Raw genomic sequence first — 18,046 nt, 5'->3', positions numbered from 1 at the left:
ACCCTAGTATGACCCTACTTCTTGTAAGAACACTGAAGTGCAGTATATCATCACCATGTCTATGATTGAATCCTGCAGCTGCAGAGTGGGACAAGGCTGGGAAGTTTCTTTTAGCTTTTTTTTGGCTCTTCAGATTTGTGCTGAATGATAGGTATGAACCTACAGCCAACCCTGTCCCTTTGTGTCCCCAAGATATGCTTTTTGGGGGCAGGCACGTGCACATCCACAAGCCCAAACACAGCTGTCAAACATCTCCAGTCCCAATCTCACAGGAGACAGCTTGTAGGAACACCGTGGGGCTTACAAAGGATTTTCAGACCCAGAAACCAGTGTTATAAATATATATTTATGAAACACCAGAGCTATAATCAAATGTATACAAGTACTAGAAAGTACAACCTAAGAACTCAGTGAACTGAGACAACCGAGAGCTTAAAGCATCAGTAGAAAATTTCACTAGATGTTTACCAGTCAGAGATATTGATGAAATACTTGAATGACTCTTACAGCTAGCTTACGGAGTATATGAAGCTGCAGCAAGGCTTAATATTGTGCAGGAATGCCAACCCAATTCTTTCTACCAACCCTCTCTATGAAGAGGAGTGATAGGGCAGACCTCTTGAGAAAAGGAGACCTAACAAGTCCTTACCCATATTGCCATGGAGACACCCACACAAACAGAAGAACACTTCCTTCTTCCACAGTCTCCAGTCACTCCCGGCTCCAGGGCCATACAGTGAGAGACAGAGCACACCAGATGTTCAGGTAATACCCAAATTCAATCGCTACCCCTGTCCCGAAACTTCTTCTGAAGTTTAAATCACATCTGTGTGATCCAGCGTGCTCTTGTTATAACGCTCTCGTAAATTTTTATTTGTGCATGACCCTGCTCTTCTCCTTTCCAGCTGAGAATAACAGCAGGAATACTGAAATGCCATATGAAGAGTTCTTGGCTTTTTTCTTTTTTCATGTGAAATAGAAAATTCCAGACATCTCCTGAGTGAGCCTGTTTTTATAAGATTCTTAGCCCATTTTTGGAGAAGCAAGTAATAATTTTCTCAAGTAAACCATCAAGTATTTTGAGGGGCAGCCAGTTGTCCTTAACACCTAACATTCAAGTTCTCTTCCCCCTGTTTTTCCCTCTGAAATATTTTTGGGGTGGAACTATTCCAGCCTGCCTCAGCAGACGCCCTAACGCCTCCTCCATTTCTGCGTGCTATGGAAGAGCATCTGAACCAAGCACTGCGTTTCACTCTGATGGAAAAGTTATCAGGGAGATCAAAGAGTCAAGTAGGAGAAAGTCATAATCCTACATACTTGCTGGAGGGGGATGTGTAAGAAGTTATGCAAATAAATGAGAATTGTAGGAAAGCAGTGCTTTGTTAAATACCTTCAGTAAAATGACTTAATGTGTTTTATCGAGGATTAATGTTGTAAACAGGCTATAGATACTTCTCGTTATCTACAGCTCTGTTCTTGCAAAAGTGCAAGAATCTGCAGCATTACTTATCTGAAGATTCAGATGTGTCAGATGCCTCACGTTGGTTGGACTCTCACCCAGAAAAGAAGCACAGGTGTTCACTGCGACAATATTAAAATATTTTATGTACAAAATCTCTCCCTAGCAAGCTGCTATCAGCACTCTATGGTCTTTAAGAGGCTTTCTCGGGCTTGGCAACTCCTTTTTTAAACAGGCAGTTTATCTTCTGATAAGAAGCAGAAAGACTTCATTTATAGTTGTTTAATGCTATTAGAGCCTGTAGTTTCCATAACAAGATAGGAAAAACAAGCCAAGTCTTCTGCGTAGGGCTTTTCTGATCTCCAGGATATAAGAACACATTGTTGGTATCTCGGTGCATGACTCACTGGGCTGCTGATGTCACATGGAATGTGCTGTTAGGCTTGGATAAGCGATAGACTTCACTTGTACACTGACGTATCAGTTACCCATTATAAGATGGTAACCAGGAAGAAACTTACTGTAAGACATATAAAAAATTACTGCTGGAGATGGAAAAGAAACACTCTATTTTCCATTCATAATGAGATACTGTTAAGCTTCCAGGAAGCATGTGACCATAGCACTGATCATGGCAAAACCAAAAGCAGGTCTGTCTTTGTCCTTCAGCCCATTTGGTCACCACTGGGCTCCCGGAGTGGCTGCACCAGCAGACATAAAACTCAGTTCAGCTGGTCACTGCAGAAGCGAGGAATCTGTTGCCTACAGAAGCAAAGAACAACCTTGAACACTCACCAGCCTGTGCCCTGTGGACCACTCATACAAGAGATAGCAAATAGAATGAGTTTGATTATACATGTGATCATTTTCCTGACCTGTACGTAGACATGCAAATGGTATCAATAGATTAAAATATATATCAATCCTGTTAAGTAGGTAAAAAATCTAATTCCTCTTTCATTTGAGAAGGAAACTAGATATTGTCCAATCTTTGTTGATTGGAACTCTGTGTATAACTTGATACATTTAATTTTTTTCTGCGGAGAAAGAGTAGACAGTGTTTAAAATTAAAAGTCTTCTCATCATTTTCTCCTAAGTATGCTTCTACTCTTTCTCTGAATAGAACTATTCATATCATTAACAACTAAGGCATTGCCCAGGTCTGAGTTCAGCACTTAATGAAGGTAATAAATAGTGTAGGAAAGTATATGAAATAAAGGATGTGAAATCATTTCTCAGAGTTTATCCCAATCTTCAACATTTCCCAAGAGACAGAGAAACTCCCATCTATTTGATGAGGTTCTTGCATTTTTTATTATTCATATTTTGTTTAGCCACCTGGTCCTACCCATCTAGCCATCTTCAGAAAGTACATGAAAAACTGTCCTCTTATATTGGTAATTCTAACATTAAAACTTACACAGGGAGTGGGAGGAGGCTTTAGGAAAATATATTAGCATAAGAGAAGATGAATAGCAATTTTAAAGCTTATTAATTCTTCTTGCTCCACTGAAGGCAAGAAAATCCTTACTACGTGCTCTGCACTGTACTGAGAAATATTCCCAAGCCTTTGCTATGTTACAGCATTATGGATTAATGAGGATATGACATAGTTAGCTAAGAGCATCGCCCTATTAACCTTACAGGTTAACCAAGACAGTTAATACATCAGCCTTGATGGCATTACATGATGATTGTAGGTCAAGCTTTTTGCCATCTCTTACCCTCCAAGTGCTCTTAAAAAGTGCAATAAGAACAAGAGTTAGTCAGGTAAAATGGATACAAATTGAAGGGAAAAGTGGATTTAATTAAAAAATCTGTGCAAGAGCTGTCCACAGAAATGGTCCAGAAGACATTTCATTTCTCCTCTCCAGTTTCAAAGGGCTATAAAGTAGGCAGGGCTGGAACTCTAACTGGCCATAGCTGTTTAATGCCCTTTGGGCTGTAAATATAATAGAGAACCCATGGTATGGAAGGTAGACACCCTTCTGCAAGGGCAGCCAAAGGCTGATCAGACTACTTGAGGACATCTCAGATGGCACCAGATATATGTTAAAAACAGAATCTTGCCCCCAGGTCATACAACATCATTGATTTCAGCAGAACATTAATTCACAATGCCTGAGAATGTAGCTGAAACAATTATTCAGAAATATAGCACAGCATAATTAAAACTTGCCTTTTACACAAACTTCATAATTAAAAACAGGGTGGGAAGAGCAAAGAGCAGTCCCTTGTTTATTGATTGTCTTCAGGGATGAGACTTTAAAACTTTAGTCTTGGCTCTAAATGAATATCATATGCAGTTTATCAGCAATTAGGATACTTTCAGCTCTCTGAATACTTAAGAGGAAAAGAAGAAAGGAAAAAAGAGTGAAAATAATTTAGGATCATGTTATTACTCTCACGAAACCTGTATAAAGAAACCTGCGTGGATTTTATAAGCATTGTATAATTCTGAAAATCCTGAGTAAAACCAAAAGACACTGTCGCAATATTTGCCAAAATAAAAGGTAACAGCCAAATCTATCATGTTCATAAGAGCTTATTTTCTTCTATGTGTTTTTAGTAGTCATCCCAATAATCACTGCATTTATGACTGTTGTCTGGAGATGTACACTAGTTTGAAACTACACCAAAATACATCCTGCAATACACTGAATTTAGTCTAGAAAAATGTCATAACCTTACAGTGAGAAGATCTTTCATCCTCTTCTCCAATAACAAGAGTTGAAATCACATTTTGTCAAAGTCAGACAAATACAAATTTTTACCTAACTCTAATTTAAATGAGAGTTGAACAATTCATGCACGATACTTCTCCCTGAATAGTTCTTGCTAGTGTTAGTGTTTTTATAGTTACAGTTCCATCTCTCCATTATGCAAGATTTCTTTCCTGTTGCTATGTGAAAAAACAGCACAGAAAAATTTGGCTATCCAGGGTCAGTCTTTTGATGTCATGAAGTAAAAACTAAAGAGAAAAAATGGTGAAAATTCATAAGTGCATATGGGCAATTCTAATAAATGTAATCACAATTTTCTGATAATTTAAAATTATTTTTAGAATAGGAAATCAGCAAAGAATCATGGAATCATAGAATCATAGAATTGACTGGGTTGGAAGAGAAAATCACATAAAATCACTTAAAAATCACAAATATCCAACCTGCTGTGGGCAGGACAGCCCACCTACCCCCCAGCTCAGGCTGCCCAGGGCCCCATCCAACTTGGCCTTGAGAACCTCCAGGGATAGGGCATCCACAGCTTCTCTGGGCAGCTGTGCCAGCACCTCACCACCTCTGAGTAAAGAGTTTCTTCCTAATATCTAATCTAAATTTCTTCTCTTTTAGTTCAAATACATTCCCTATTGTCCTATCACTATGTGCCTGTGCAAAAACTTGGTCCCCCTCCTGCTTTAAGCTCCACTCAAGTACCATAAGGCTGCAATGAGGTATCCCCAGCTAAACAAGCCCAGCTTCCTCAATCTTTCCTCATAGCAGAGGTGCTCCAGCACTCTGATCATCTCTGTGTACACTCTTCTTTGCCTGCCTCTCCTGAACAGCATATCGCTAGAAACCTTTCCTATTATTTTTCACATCCCTCAACAAGTTTAGTTCTGGACAGATGATGAGGTGAGGAATTTTGATGGCACAGAACCAGAAAGGTCCTTGACATGCACTTCTTCTTGTAAAGTGTGATTTTTTATTAGAATGAGAAATCATGTCACGATTCCTCCCAAGTGTCAGTAACATGAAAAAAACTGTTCTGTAATGATAGATAACTAGATAGACAGGCATATTTTGTGCATGGGTGTGCATGCATGTTGACAACTCTGAAGTAATCATGAAGACTCCTGATGACAGAATCGAATAAAAGATTATATAACTAGTAACAAATGTTGTGTCCTGTGAGCATCATGATAGTTTACCGTTTTCTTCACTTGACATTATAATTTGCAAAAGCAGAGCACAAAGATTCTACAAATTCTAAACAGATGCATCCAAGAAGCAGAACCAGCCAAGAATTGAGTCCCTATCAATAAGTAAACTGAGCAGAAAAGTAAACTTCTACCTGTTTTCAACCTTTCAACATGCTTATCTGGAAATGGACTTTTCCCCTCCCTGTTTTCTCTCCTCCCCTCCTCCCACCCCCCACCCCCCTTCCCGCCCTTTCCCCTAATCCAGGAGCTGGAGCTCCTTTCTTGTTCAGTGCCTGTGTAGCATAATTGTTCTCCTATCCTCAAAGAAGTCAGCTGTACTGCAGAGAATTAAAAAGGCCCCATTAATCCAAATGCATAATGAAGTGCCTTTAACAGATCATAGTGTGGCTCTCTGTCGTTTTTGCTCCAAGTATGGGTGGATTTGATTGCTTTCGCTAGTTCACTAGCCAGCATATAGCTGCCCTGCTGTCCTGGGGGCAGATGAAGGATTTTTGCCAAGGGTATGCTGGCTCTACATCAACCAGCATAAAACCTTCCTTATCTTACTTTTGTCACTCCTAGTAACACTGATCAGAATATTTTTTTTCCTTGTCTTTATTTATCCCCAGGAAATTTTGCCAAAGTGTGAGGATACAGATCAAGGTGGAGATAGTGAGGGATAACTCTGCTTGCAGCACTGAGCCTACATCTGCCTTATAGAACAATGCTGCAGGAGCTCAAATCTTGCTGAACAGCCACAGCCTAGCTCTAAATCTGCTGACACTACCTCAGTAGCAGCACGCTTATCATTCTCTTGAGAGAGCTAGACAATACAAACATAAATAAATCCACCTGGGGATTTCAGAAGCATCAGGAGAAACTTTGGGATTGGGCTTGTTATTCTTCTCAGAGTAGTCAGATTTGCCAGTGGTGTCATTATCAAAAAGCTAGACCACTCCACACCCAGTTTACTAGCACTTTGAACTAGAAGAATGAAGCTCAATTATATACAGTGAAGCTAGATGTCATTTTGCCATTGTCAAAAGAGCACATGTTTACAAAACTCAAATTCTAATCATTTAAATACTAGTAACTAAAAGTATGATAGGAATGGCAAGCACTTGGCAAGGTTAAGCATGCCTACAACATCCAACAAGAAAACTTCCCTTGCCAAACATGCACAGGCTGTGTGGATCAAAGACTAAAGGTTTCCAGCCCCACCTTTGCACTGGTCTCTATGCCTCATTTTGGACAAGTCCTGTGTTCCCTTGTTTGCTTCCACTGCATGAAGTGGGCAAACACTACTGCCATCTTCAAAGTGTTTTAAGGAGATTTACTTACCTGCAGCAGTTCTGATATAACACATTCACCCAGGAGAAAAAGGATGGGAGAAACAAAGTCTTCCTCTCTCAAAGTAAAGCAGGACCTCATTGCCTCATCACATCTGGATAGTAAAAGTGCTGAACTCCTCCAACCCAGCACAGTTATGTAGCATAGCTGTTCTTCAGTCCACACAGTTTTAGATTACCCTCTCTAGCAAGCAATACTATTACTTTTATCTTCCCACTTATCAACTGAATTTCTAAAATTTAAACAGCCTATCATTTCTAGTTGGGTAACAAAATAAACAGCATAATTTTTACCACAGTAATTAAGCAAACATTGTGCAACATTGCCATCTGAGTTTGTTAGTTACCAGATACCTTGTATTGTTTCAGTTACCCTAACTGAAAGTTGAAACAATTAGGAAATGGAACAATAGGGTCTCCTGAGCTGTAGATAGGAGCAGGCTGAAAGAAGCACCAAGTGGGGACAAAATTTGGATGCTGGCTCTTGCTACTGAGGGTCCATGATAGATGGAAGAGGTTGGGTAGGGATGAACATGTAGGCAAGGAGTAGATGCCGTTGGTGCCAGGTCTTCCATGATTCTTATTTGGGCTCGTTTTGGGTTAGGTTTTCTGTATTACAAGGTTGCTGGGAGGAAAGGGAGAGCAACATCCATTTGTCTTTTGACCTTCCTATGTTCTGCTCTCATGAAGGGAACATTTTCAGCCTTAACTAAAAAAGAATAAAATTGTATGTTATTGTATTTTTTGAAACAAAAATGTTTAGGAAGATTGTCAAGGAAACTAACTTATATTTTTATATCAACTGGAGTTAAGCTGTCACAAAACACTGAGAAATAGCTGAAGTACTTGAGTCATGAAATTATAGAAAGGGTAGGGTAAAAGACCAAGAACATTGTCATAAATGAAAAGACAGTAGAAAATAGTAGTTATTGATCGAGAAATATATATATATTTTTTTGTTTTGTTTTGTTTTTCTAAAGAGAACTGAGGTCCTGTATGGATAGATGAGGGAAATTACTATCCTGAATGAATGCTATACACATCTGAGAGTCAAGAAACACCTTAGGCTGAACTTCAACCTATGTAATGGGAGAGAGATTTAAAATTTACCTCAATGAACTCACTGAAACTTAGGTGATTCTTTAATGAAATATGTTTATCAACCACCTTTAGATTACTTTGATTCATTTATTGTTCTTTGTCTACCTCTATATTCTATTTTTCAATATTTCTAATTCTCACTTTGAACGCAATACAGTGAGGGGTTTGCTATTCATTCCTACTTAATACCTTATGGCATTAAATCAGTTGGAACAGATATTCTCTACATCAGCCAGACTAAATATTCATGTTTCTTATTTCTATCATTGCAATAGAATGGGTCAAAACAAAATGATTTTTCCTCTCTTTGTTCCCCCATATTGATGAAAATGTACAGGCAATTCCAGTGCTTGATTATCTCCTTTTATCTCCTTAGATTATTCATCTCAGACTCCTTGCAATCCATTTCCTGAAAATGCCGTAAGTAATTATATCTCCTAACAGAGTTATCATTTACCTTCATTTTTTATCATTTTTACTGAGCCATCCCTTTACAACTGCATTGCCTTCTCTTAGTTGCCTCCAGTTTTTCTTGCCAAGGAAATGCCCAGAAGTAACATTCCAGGAGCTGGAATTGTAAGGTGAAACAGTATTGCCTCACTTCTCTGCAGCCCACTCAGCTCTTTCAGTATGAAAGATGCATGCATCCTATCTCTCAGGGATGCACCTCTTTATTGCACTTCCTCTGCTGGTGCCCATCAGCTCTGAAACAGTAAAAATTTAGAGCAGAATAATTTGCTCAAGGTAACTTAAGACAAGTGTAAACAAAGCTTTTTCAGCCAGCTTCATGTCAACGTGTCAAAACAGGATTGTTTTACATTTGTTGCAGCAACTCTCAGCATGTTGTTTCTTCCCCAGAAATCTGGCCTCTATGAGTGCCAAGTCCCAGTCTCCAAGATGGATGAATGCTGCTCTTCCTTCCCAGCTGCCTCCAGCTCCACACAGCAGGAGTTCCCCCCACGCTCCCAGGTGTACACAGGGTGTGACAGCACAGCTGCCTCCCCATTAAATCCAAATGATGACCTTCAGCCATCCTCCCAGGCTCCCTGGCACCCTCTCGTCAGGCCCAGATCCATGCTGCACTGTCTGCAACTACCCATCGAGGAACTCATTTTAAGTCATATCTTTTAATCAATCTGGATAAATGTTGTCAGTGGAAAGTTGCTACTGCTCACAACCTCTACGACTTTTAACATATACCACATGTTCCTGCATTAAGGCTGGCTCACTCTGCATTAGCATAGAAAAGACGGACTGCAAATCCAGCCAACTGGTCTTAAAATCAAAAGGAATCTTTCCACTGAGTTTAACAAGAGCTGAGTTGAGGTCTTGTGACCTTGCTGCGGCAAAATATTTAGACACAAGCCAAACTCTAAGCATGTGAAGAAGCCCCATGAATTCAATAGGCTTATCAGATGTTTAAGAACTTCAGTCAAGACTTTGTATTTTTTAAGTTGCTGTTAAGTAACAGTGCCTCTGTTGTACAAAATAAAATCCATGAGAAAATTTGCCTTGCTTCAATGAAAGGAGGAATAGAGCTTGAATATATGTATTATGCTTATTTATATTTGTACATATGTAATGTTTATGTTTACATACAAGTACACACACATATATACACATTTTAGCCTCTCTTCTTCCTTTCTTGTTCCTGGAAGAAAAGCTTTCATCTGGTTTATATCATAATCTGCAAAATCCACTGCTTGTGTCTACATACTTTTCACTAGAAAAAAAAACTTCTTTTCAAATGCCATTGTCCCAGTGTCGATGGATGCTCTCCAAGCTGGGGCATTCTTACACAGTGGACGAATAAAAAGCCGAAGAGCCTGAGACGTGGAAACATTGTCCTTACAAAGGTAAAATAAGAAATAAAGACACTTAGAAAATATATAAAAATTTACCTGAAATACCATCAAAAGGAAAAATAATTTCCTTCCTGCCTTAGGGCAATATTTACTTAGATTGAAGTATAAAAAGTACAATGGAAATAAATGTCCTCTTTGTTGTCTATGGAACCTTCAAGTAAATCTACTTCCTATAATGGTGTTTAGGGGAAGTTTTAAGCCTTTTCCCTCCATTTTGTTTCCATTCTTTCTCTCTTTTTCCTGTTCCATCAAAAACTGCAATGTGCAGGCTTCAATCTAAAAATTCCCCATTGAAATAGAATGAATTCATGCATATATATGCTGATCAGCTGCAATTACGTGTGATTCAGAAACAGGCAAGGCAGCATTTCATCCATACAGGCTCCAAAAATGAAATGAAAATAACAAAAATTTACCTTGCGGTGAGGGCCAGTAGGTAGCACCTTCAGAAGGACTGAAGCAATATGTCCCCAGTTCGTCACCTTCTCAAGTAAAAGCCTAAATTGCTTCCTTGCCTCACTAAATAACAGATTCCTCCAGACAACTGCAACTCATTTATAGCAGTACAGAAACAGATGGTTTAGTAGATATAATTTTCTGTTTAACTAGCAAGTTCTTTTTGCTCTACTTTTATTTGATTCTCCACAATATATAAATAAAATGCTATAAAACAAATAACATCTGTGAATATCACTGCCTTTCCTCACTTCTGAAATAACCTTCCATAACCTTATTTATTGCTATTTAGCCTCATGTCAGGTTATCTTAAAACTTCTAGCTCAACAGGAAATAATGTCATGATAACAAATGCCTATTTTTGTTATTGTTGTTGTTGTGTTGCTGTTGCTTTTTCAGCGGCAGGAAGGCAGACAAAGAAGCAAACACTACAGTTCAGGAGTATTAAATGATTATGACAACTCTTGGGCTTTGAAGAGTGTTTTGGAGGTCCCTCCCTACTTCAAGTGCAAAACATGAGAAGGCATCCACCCAGCACAAACAGGTTCTGGAATATTAAAATCAGCAGAGAAGAACATTATTTCATCCCAGCAGCTCTTCTGCTATAAACTCCCCAGGGTCCTACTCCCCAGGAAGGAGGTCTGTGGATAATACAGCTGTCATGAACAGCAAATGTGACTTGTTTAAGGACACTGGTTTCATCAATGACAAATCTACTTCTGTACCATTAGCAGCTGAAAGGTACTTCCCACAGTAGTCCAAGAGCTAGCTCAGTGTTTTCTCTGTGTTGTACAATCTCTCCTCAGGGACTAAAGAAGCACAAGACTGCTTCCAGCAGGCATCTGTGGCTGATGAAGTCTGGTAGTAAGGCCCAACAGTCATGATGCACTACAGCACACTACTCATAGCTCTGCTAGGACTATGAAGTACAGAGCTAGAGTCTATGGCTATGACTTCTTAAGAGAGATTTACCGTTCTCCCTCGCCTCCTTTCAAAGCATCTGAGATGGAAGTGCCATGGTTATCATTATGCATGGCCTGCAAGAGTGTTTGATGGTGACAGGCTTTTAGGATAGAGGTGGAGAACTGTACGGGAAAAGATATTTACTGGTATATTGTCACCTCAACCATGTTTAGACAATCTAGGAGAGGTAGCTGGAGGAAAACCAGAAAGCAAGTTAACAGCTAGTGCTCTGAGACCAATGTAGTACTTGTGCTCATTCCCTAGCTCTTTCTGGATATCATCCTCTAGCCTAGATTAACCCTCTCTTCCCCTCTTCTCCCCCCTCCCCCAAAAAAACAAACCCAAAACCAAAAAAAACCCGAACAATTATATTTAATGTTGTTTTATTTCTAGGTCTATACATACTTTTTTACAGAGCAGATATGGAGGTAGTCTGGATCTCTAGCCTGCATTCTGGATGAGGTCAAGATTTATAATGTTAATGGTCTCATTTCTTTCTCCATGAGAGATCACAAGGAGCATCATAGAAACCCATTTACAGACATAAGCTCTCTTTCCTATGTCAATGCTTTCTCAGTTTTTTATTATGTACAGGAGAATCAGTAGCCACAAATCAATGCCATCCTACACACTAGCATACATCTACATCTGAATCTTCACACGGGACTAAACAACTCAAAATCTCATGTAGGACAATTTAGCTGCAAGCTTAATGAAAGCTAGGTTATATCTGAACTTCATGTAGTTGTTATACATTGAAGGCAAGTGTGTATGGGACAAAAAAAAGCAGAAAGTTATCACTGAGAGATCACTTGACCATGCCCTCCATTGTAAATATCAAGCAAAGTGATATAAAATTATATACATAGACAGGGTAAGCTCAGCACTGAAACCAGTTTAGGCTAATGTGCATCTTTGTTCTTAACTCACTCCAAGTATAGGCATCTTCAGTTACTGCTGATGGGAGTCTGATGAAGTATATCTCCAGGGGCTTAGTCCTCATCTCCCAAATGAAAAGCAATACCTGTGAATGTTAAAATACCAAAGGTGGTTACATTCCAATCCTTTCTCTTTTTTTTTAATAACTTCAGGATCCAATGTTCTGTCATAATCCTGCAGCCATATCCCTATTTTTAGCAGCTTTTGTCTACATTATCAAAACCCACTAGGTTCTTACATGGCTCTCCAAAAAACATTCAAGCGTGTGTGTAGTAGGCACCTCATGCACTGTGTCTGATAAGTTTGAATATTTGTTTCCAACCATCTGATCTGGTTAACTAGCTCTTGTATATGCTGTCATTTCCTAGTATGTATACAGTTTCTCCTTATCTAATGAGTTTCAGGAGGAAACACTAATCTTGTACAGTCAGGATCTGTAAAACATGATGCAGAAAAGTTAGCCTATCTTCAGCAACCTTAAAGCAGTTATACAGAGACCCACTATGGGGAGATTTCTAGCAAATTAAAGAATTGAAAGAAGTTATTTTCTGACCACAACCTACTCATTTCAAATGACAGCTATCATGGACTGATGCTATATATGACTATCCATATTCAGTACCAGGTTTACCCTTATTTTTCTAGCATTTTTATACCAAGAACTTACATGTTCTTTTGTCATCAGCCTGCAAAAAAAAGAGCTCACGTCTCTAAAGCATCCTGTTTTTCATGGCAAATTTGATAAATAGATCAAAAATCTGAAACCATGGAAGCCATGGAGCAAAATTTATTACAGAATGATGAGATTAATGTTTATGTCCCTCTTCTTTCTAATCTGCCTACTACCTCCTTCACCCATCTCCTGGCAAGTCAACATGCTGTGTGAGCAGTCAGCCTGCTTCTGTGACTCAGAATCTCAGAGTATTAAAGCCTACAGTTTGGCAGATGCCCAGGAAAAAGAAATTTTCACAAATCTCCCACAAGGAACACTCTAATCATAGTAAGCTCTGAAGCCTTGAACACAATGCTTCTTCCATATATAAAATTCCCAATTTGCTTAATGGACTCTTCTGAAACTTTGCAGTATAATATTGCAAATGTTCTTTTAAAAATCCTAAGTCCTTCCCCAGCACATGACCAGCATATACATCTCATAAAGGAAAAAATATAATTTTACTATTCAATTCTGGCTTTTGCTGATAATTCTTCCAACACATAATTCATTGGAAAATAAAGAAAAAATACTATGTTCAAGTTGTCTTTCAAGGATAACTCATCTTGTAATTCCCATTCCAATAACGCAGGAACATACTTACAAGAAAAGTTGTTGTTGATCTCCATATGGGTGACTTCATTGAAGGTTATTTGGAAGAAAATAGAAAAGCAAACTATTTATTAATGGTTGGACTCTGTGAATTTCACACAGAAATTCAAATTATGTTTTCTGTAACTGTAGTTAAGATCCTCCATTCTTGTAAGTTGTCATTCCCATGAGCACGTGTTCAGTTGTCTGCAACACAACATGCACTCAATTATCCTGGTTTCTCATATGATATGTGACAATACTGCTTCCTAGCAGCTACATTCAGTACAAGGAAATTTACAAATAAATGCAATTCACCTATTTTTGTAAAGAGTGTGAAAAACACCTTCTTAAATCCAGTTTTACTGCATGTACATGTATGTATTTATTTATGCTATGTTGGAACTGTAGAAAAGAGTCTTGATTTTGTTTATCTAAGATCTATAAATTTACATTTATATTCAATATTTACAGTTTAGATTTCCAGGAGAAAACATCGTATAGAAATTATTCTCCTTATTCATCCCCATAGTTATACCTGATACTTTACAGAAAATATATCTAAGTGTACAGCTACAAAATGTGAGTTCAGAGGACTTTTAAGCTGATATAAGTGATCCTTTTTTTTTCTTTAATATCCAGGGTACTACACCTCAAAAATTGTTTTCTAATTATTTTGGGCTTTATTTGTTCTTTGAATATTGTTCTTTGAGCAGAACTCTATCTTAGTCTTAAAATAAGGAGTGTTCTATGCCAGTGTTATAAGTCTTATGGAAAAGAAAAGCCATTGAAGGCAGAAATGTCAGAAGAAATGCAAAGGCCCACAAAGAAGGGCAAGGCATTACAAACTCAACAAGTTATGCAGTTTAGTCATACAATACAAATTACTGCAAATGAATACAGGTTTTTTTGTCTCATAAGGCTGCATGTTAATCACAAAGCACACAGCAACTGTATGTATTTGGGTTGGTTGTTTTTGTTTTTTTTTTTAAAGAAACGTGGCCTGTAGGCTAGCTCTGGAAGAGGATAAGGGGATTCAAACCCCATAAAGACTGAAGAGTTCCCCATCTAAAGCACATGAAATAGGGAGCACCTACTGCCAAACAGTATTAACAGAGCATAAAAACTCTATTGCTCAAAATACTTACTTGCTTCGAATATAATAGCTGTAATTATTTCAGCTGCTTATTTACATTAATAAAAAGTCTTTTGCACATTCTCTAGCTTACACATCTGCCCCACAGCAATCCCTTACTTCACCATATATGCTGCAGTCCAAGGCAGGACATAAGCTACCACAGTTCACCTTTCAGGCATATAAACTTTCCAACTTTTTGGACGGGTGAAACTCAAATCAGTACAGCTCCCTCTCTCATTTCTTCTTTGCATTTCTATGGTTTGCTCATGCTAAATAACTGCTTTTCTTTGTAATGGTATTTTTACATCAGTGGACAAGAATGCCTTTTAAATTTTATTTTTACTTTTTTTGTAAGCATGGAAAAATTTGCGTCTAGAACACTCCATGCAGACATCTCCCTGAAATCTGGCACAGTCATTAAAAAAGCACACAATGCACAATTCAGTAAATGTGGGAAATGCAAGTTTTGGTGAGTCTTGAGTCATCACTTGCAACATTAATGAACGAGATGTCCAAAACCCACCACATCCAAATTCAAGACATATGAGCAAATCTTTCCCCTTAAATTGTTCTGAATGGTTGCCAGTGGCCGTTCTCCATGTCCTAGACAACAGACAAAACTTCAAGATACACTAAACTCTCTTGGTAGGAGTGGCATGCATACTTCTTGTGGGGTAGTAAAATTACCACTCAGAAATTAATTTGTTCCCTTCATAAAAATGAATAGTTTTGTTTTTGAAAACAAAATCTTTGCTATCTAAACCCCACCTGCCCTCCAATTTTGATCCATTATTTTTGACAAACACATGCTGTTAAGAAGTAAGAGAAGATAAAGGAACAATTCAAGAGCTAATGAAAGTTAAGCCCTTTGGTTATACTTGTAGAAGAACAATAGTGATCTTCTCCCCTACCCAGCCTTAATAGTAGTCTTTCATAAACTTTTCATTAAAATCAAATGAAATATTGAGCATTGCTACGTTAATGAAATTCTTCACAGCTCTATGTCTCTCAGCCCAGTGTTAGTATTAAGCATCTAGAAAGTTTATTTTAAAAGTAAATTCAATGGTACTTGCCATTATGTATCTACTATCTCATTTTCATTTAACTACTAAGGCATAATGATTGTCTAAAATGAGCCTGTTTCAGAAGCTATAAAGATATTTTGCTAAAGTTTGATAATACTCACATGGCCATGAGCATTAATTTCAATGAATATTCAATACTATCTATCCTGTCATTAAATAGCCAGCTATTCATTTGCAAGACACCATAATCTTTTTATTAAGCATCTTTTGCTATCTTATGTTCCCCTTTGAAACTAACATAATTTTTGAGCATCTAAGTATGATCTATTCATAGCATTTAAAATAGAACATATTTCAAAAATGGTCAGATCATTCTTGAATTACCTCTCTTTATATCCTGAATATATACATAGATTTTGAGATATTTTTTCTGTATCAAATAAGTTAACGGTATATACAAAAATATTAGTTGTAAAAATATTTTTGTTGTAACACTTTTCTGTAAACCAATTTCACTGCTCCCTCAATATCATATTAGACTGTCATTTGGACAAATGCAGGCCTCACAGAGCAAATAAATCACATCTCAGTGATGTGACATGGTTCTTGCCCTTATTTCATATCCTCTCTATGCTGGGAGCCTGGTTGCTGAAATGGAAGAGAATCCTAGATTAGTGCATGATTGCATGAGCCTCTGGAGGTTATCTGGTCATACTTCCAGACTGCAAAGGTCCTGCTACATGTTAGCATTGACTTGCAGCCTTTAAATCTCAGTTCAGTGCCATCTGTAAACTTTGTAAACTTTAAGTGCCATTGTCCAAGTCATTTATGAGGATTCTAAATATTATCTGTCCCACATACAACCCTTAGGAAAGTCATTAGTACTCGGTAACCAGCTGGGTTTAGAATAACTAATCACAACAATTCAAGAGCAAAAACAAGCCAGTTTTCACCCACCTTGTACTCTACACACAGTCCATATTTCCATATTTTTGGTTTATTTTGACTCCATTTTCAGTCAAAATACATTAGTTGCAAATTTTCAAAGGGTATGTATAGAGTTCCAATGCAAAATTTGATCATGACTCTTTACTGGATTTTTATATTTCCCAGAGAGAAATACCTCTCGCTTCACAATCTGCCTTATTCATGTCATTGTTTTTGGCAGTACACAAATTTGTGAACAACTATTTTCAAGTATGAAGCACAGGAAGCATCAAATTTCACCAAAAATCTCTGATGAGCTCCTTGACAGCTCACTAGACTTGCAGCTACTCCCATCAAATGAGCCTGATACATTAGTTTCACAAAGGCAAGGTCAAATATCCCACTAGTTTTATGGTTTTGTCACTCTCTTTTTTATATGTTTTAATTTTAAAAATAATAATTTGTTTTGTTACTTATGTACATTCACTATATTATACATTTTCTGAGGGCTGATCTGAAAGTAATGCCTCCTATTTTATTACTGCTGGCCCACAAAGTCTAGGGTGGATGTTGGTGGTATGGCAGTAGAAGTTGATCCTTCCCATCAATATTCCATTACATTTTGTTGCCATGCAACAGATGGCAGCAGAAGGGCAGTCTGACAAAATGGCATCTGACGTGGAAGTGTGAATGCAGAAAAGGTGTGGAGTTGAATTCTTCCACGCAGGAAAAATTACACCCACTGAAATTCATCAAAGCTTGCTGAACATTTATGGAGACCAAACAGAGGACATGAGGTAGAGGAAAATGCATTTCAGCAGTGCTGACGGTGACTGCAAGTAGCTGTGAGTGCAGCATGCAGTTCATTACTGGTGAAAATGCAGAGCTAATGATGATGACTGTGTTGAAAAAGTGTTTTGTAGCTGAGAATTTGTCCTACTAGATAGTGTTTTTATGCTCTTTGTATTGATTGTATTTTCCATGGAAATAATTAGGAGCATTACTTTTGGGACAACCTTCATAGATGCAGCCCTCAATTCATCTTCACTCAGTGCAGCCCAGACAAGCCATAAGCTTGGACAGTTATATTTTGCTCTTCAGGACAGTGCCTCACATAATCTTACCAAGCCCAAGCGCATTCCTTTTTCCACCACACAGTTCCACATGCTTGAGCTGCTCCTTTGCACAAAGTACATCCTCACGCTTATCATCCTGCACATGCCTCCCAGCTAGCCTGCATTCACCCACTGCAGCTCTGCCATCCTGCAATCTCTGCAAACTATCCCAGTGTAACTCTGTAATACCAGAAATATCACTGATCAGCAACTGTGCACAATCTTCCACCTCCTCCTCTTTGTTTTCCAAGCTGAGTGCACTTATGTTCAGGTGCATGCAAAAGGCCCTCAGCAGCCTGTGTTTGAGCCTTTTTACAAAGAGGAAGCACAATTATCCCTTACTGTTAAATCATGACAGGACAGCCTTGGGGGGGTTATTTATTTATTTTTTTTTTTGTCTTATATTTTTTTTTAACTCTCAGATCCGTGCTTTTTTCTAACCAACATCTCCATGACTAGTGCACTCACACAAGACTTGGGAACCCTG

At 38.2% G+C, this 18,046-nt stretch overlaps 2 long non-coding RNA genes across 2 annotated transcripts in view; one reads left to right on the top strand and one right to left on the bottom strand.

The window, feature by feature from the left end:
- Window positions 1-500: 500 nt before the first annotated feature.
- Window positions 501-10,626, top strand: LOC104909905. Its single transcript, XR_792673.3, has 3 exons — window positions 501-765; window positions 8,205-8,248; window positions 8,687-10,626. It is a non-coding gene; the product is annotated as an uncharacterized LOC104909905 (long non-coding RNA).
- Window positions 10,627-11,495: 869 nt separating this feature from the next.
- LOC104909904 overlaps window positions 11,496-18,046 on the bottom strand; it is a 32,376-nt gene continuing 25,825 nt past the window's right edge. Inside the window, exons 3-4 of the long non-coding RNA XR_792672.3 lie at window positions 13,368-13,561; window positions 11,496-12,136 (exon numbers count right to left, since the gene is read on the bottom strand). This is a non-coding gene — a long non-coding RNA (uncharacterized LOC104909904). The remainder of the gene's footprint in view (window positions 12,137-13,367; window positions 13,562-18,046) is intronic.

The sequence above is a fragment of the Meleagris gallopavo genome, chromosome 2 (genome assembly GCF_000146605.3).
Source record: "Meleagris gallopavo isolate NT-WF06-2002-E0010 breed Aviagen turkey brand Nicholas breeding stock chromosome 2, Turkey_5.1, whole genome shotgun sequence".
NCBI classification, from domain to species: Eukaryota; Metazoa; Chordata; class Aves; order Galliformes; family Phasianidae; genus Meleagris; species Meleagris gallopavo.
The sequence above is the reverse complement of the archived record's forward strand: the minus strand, read 5'-3'. Positions and strand labels throughout refer to the sequence as shown.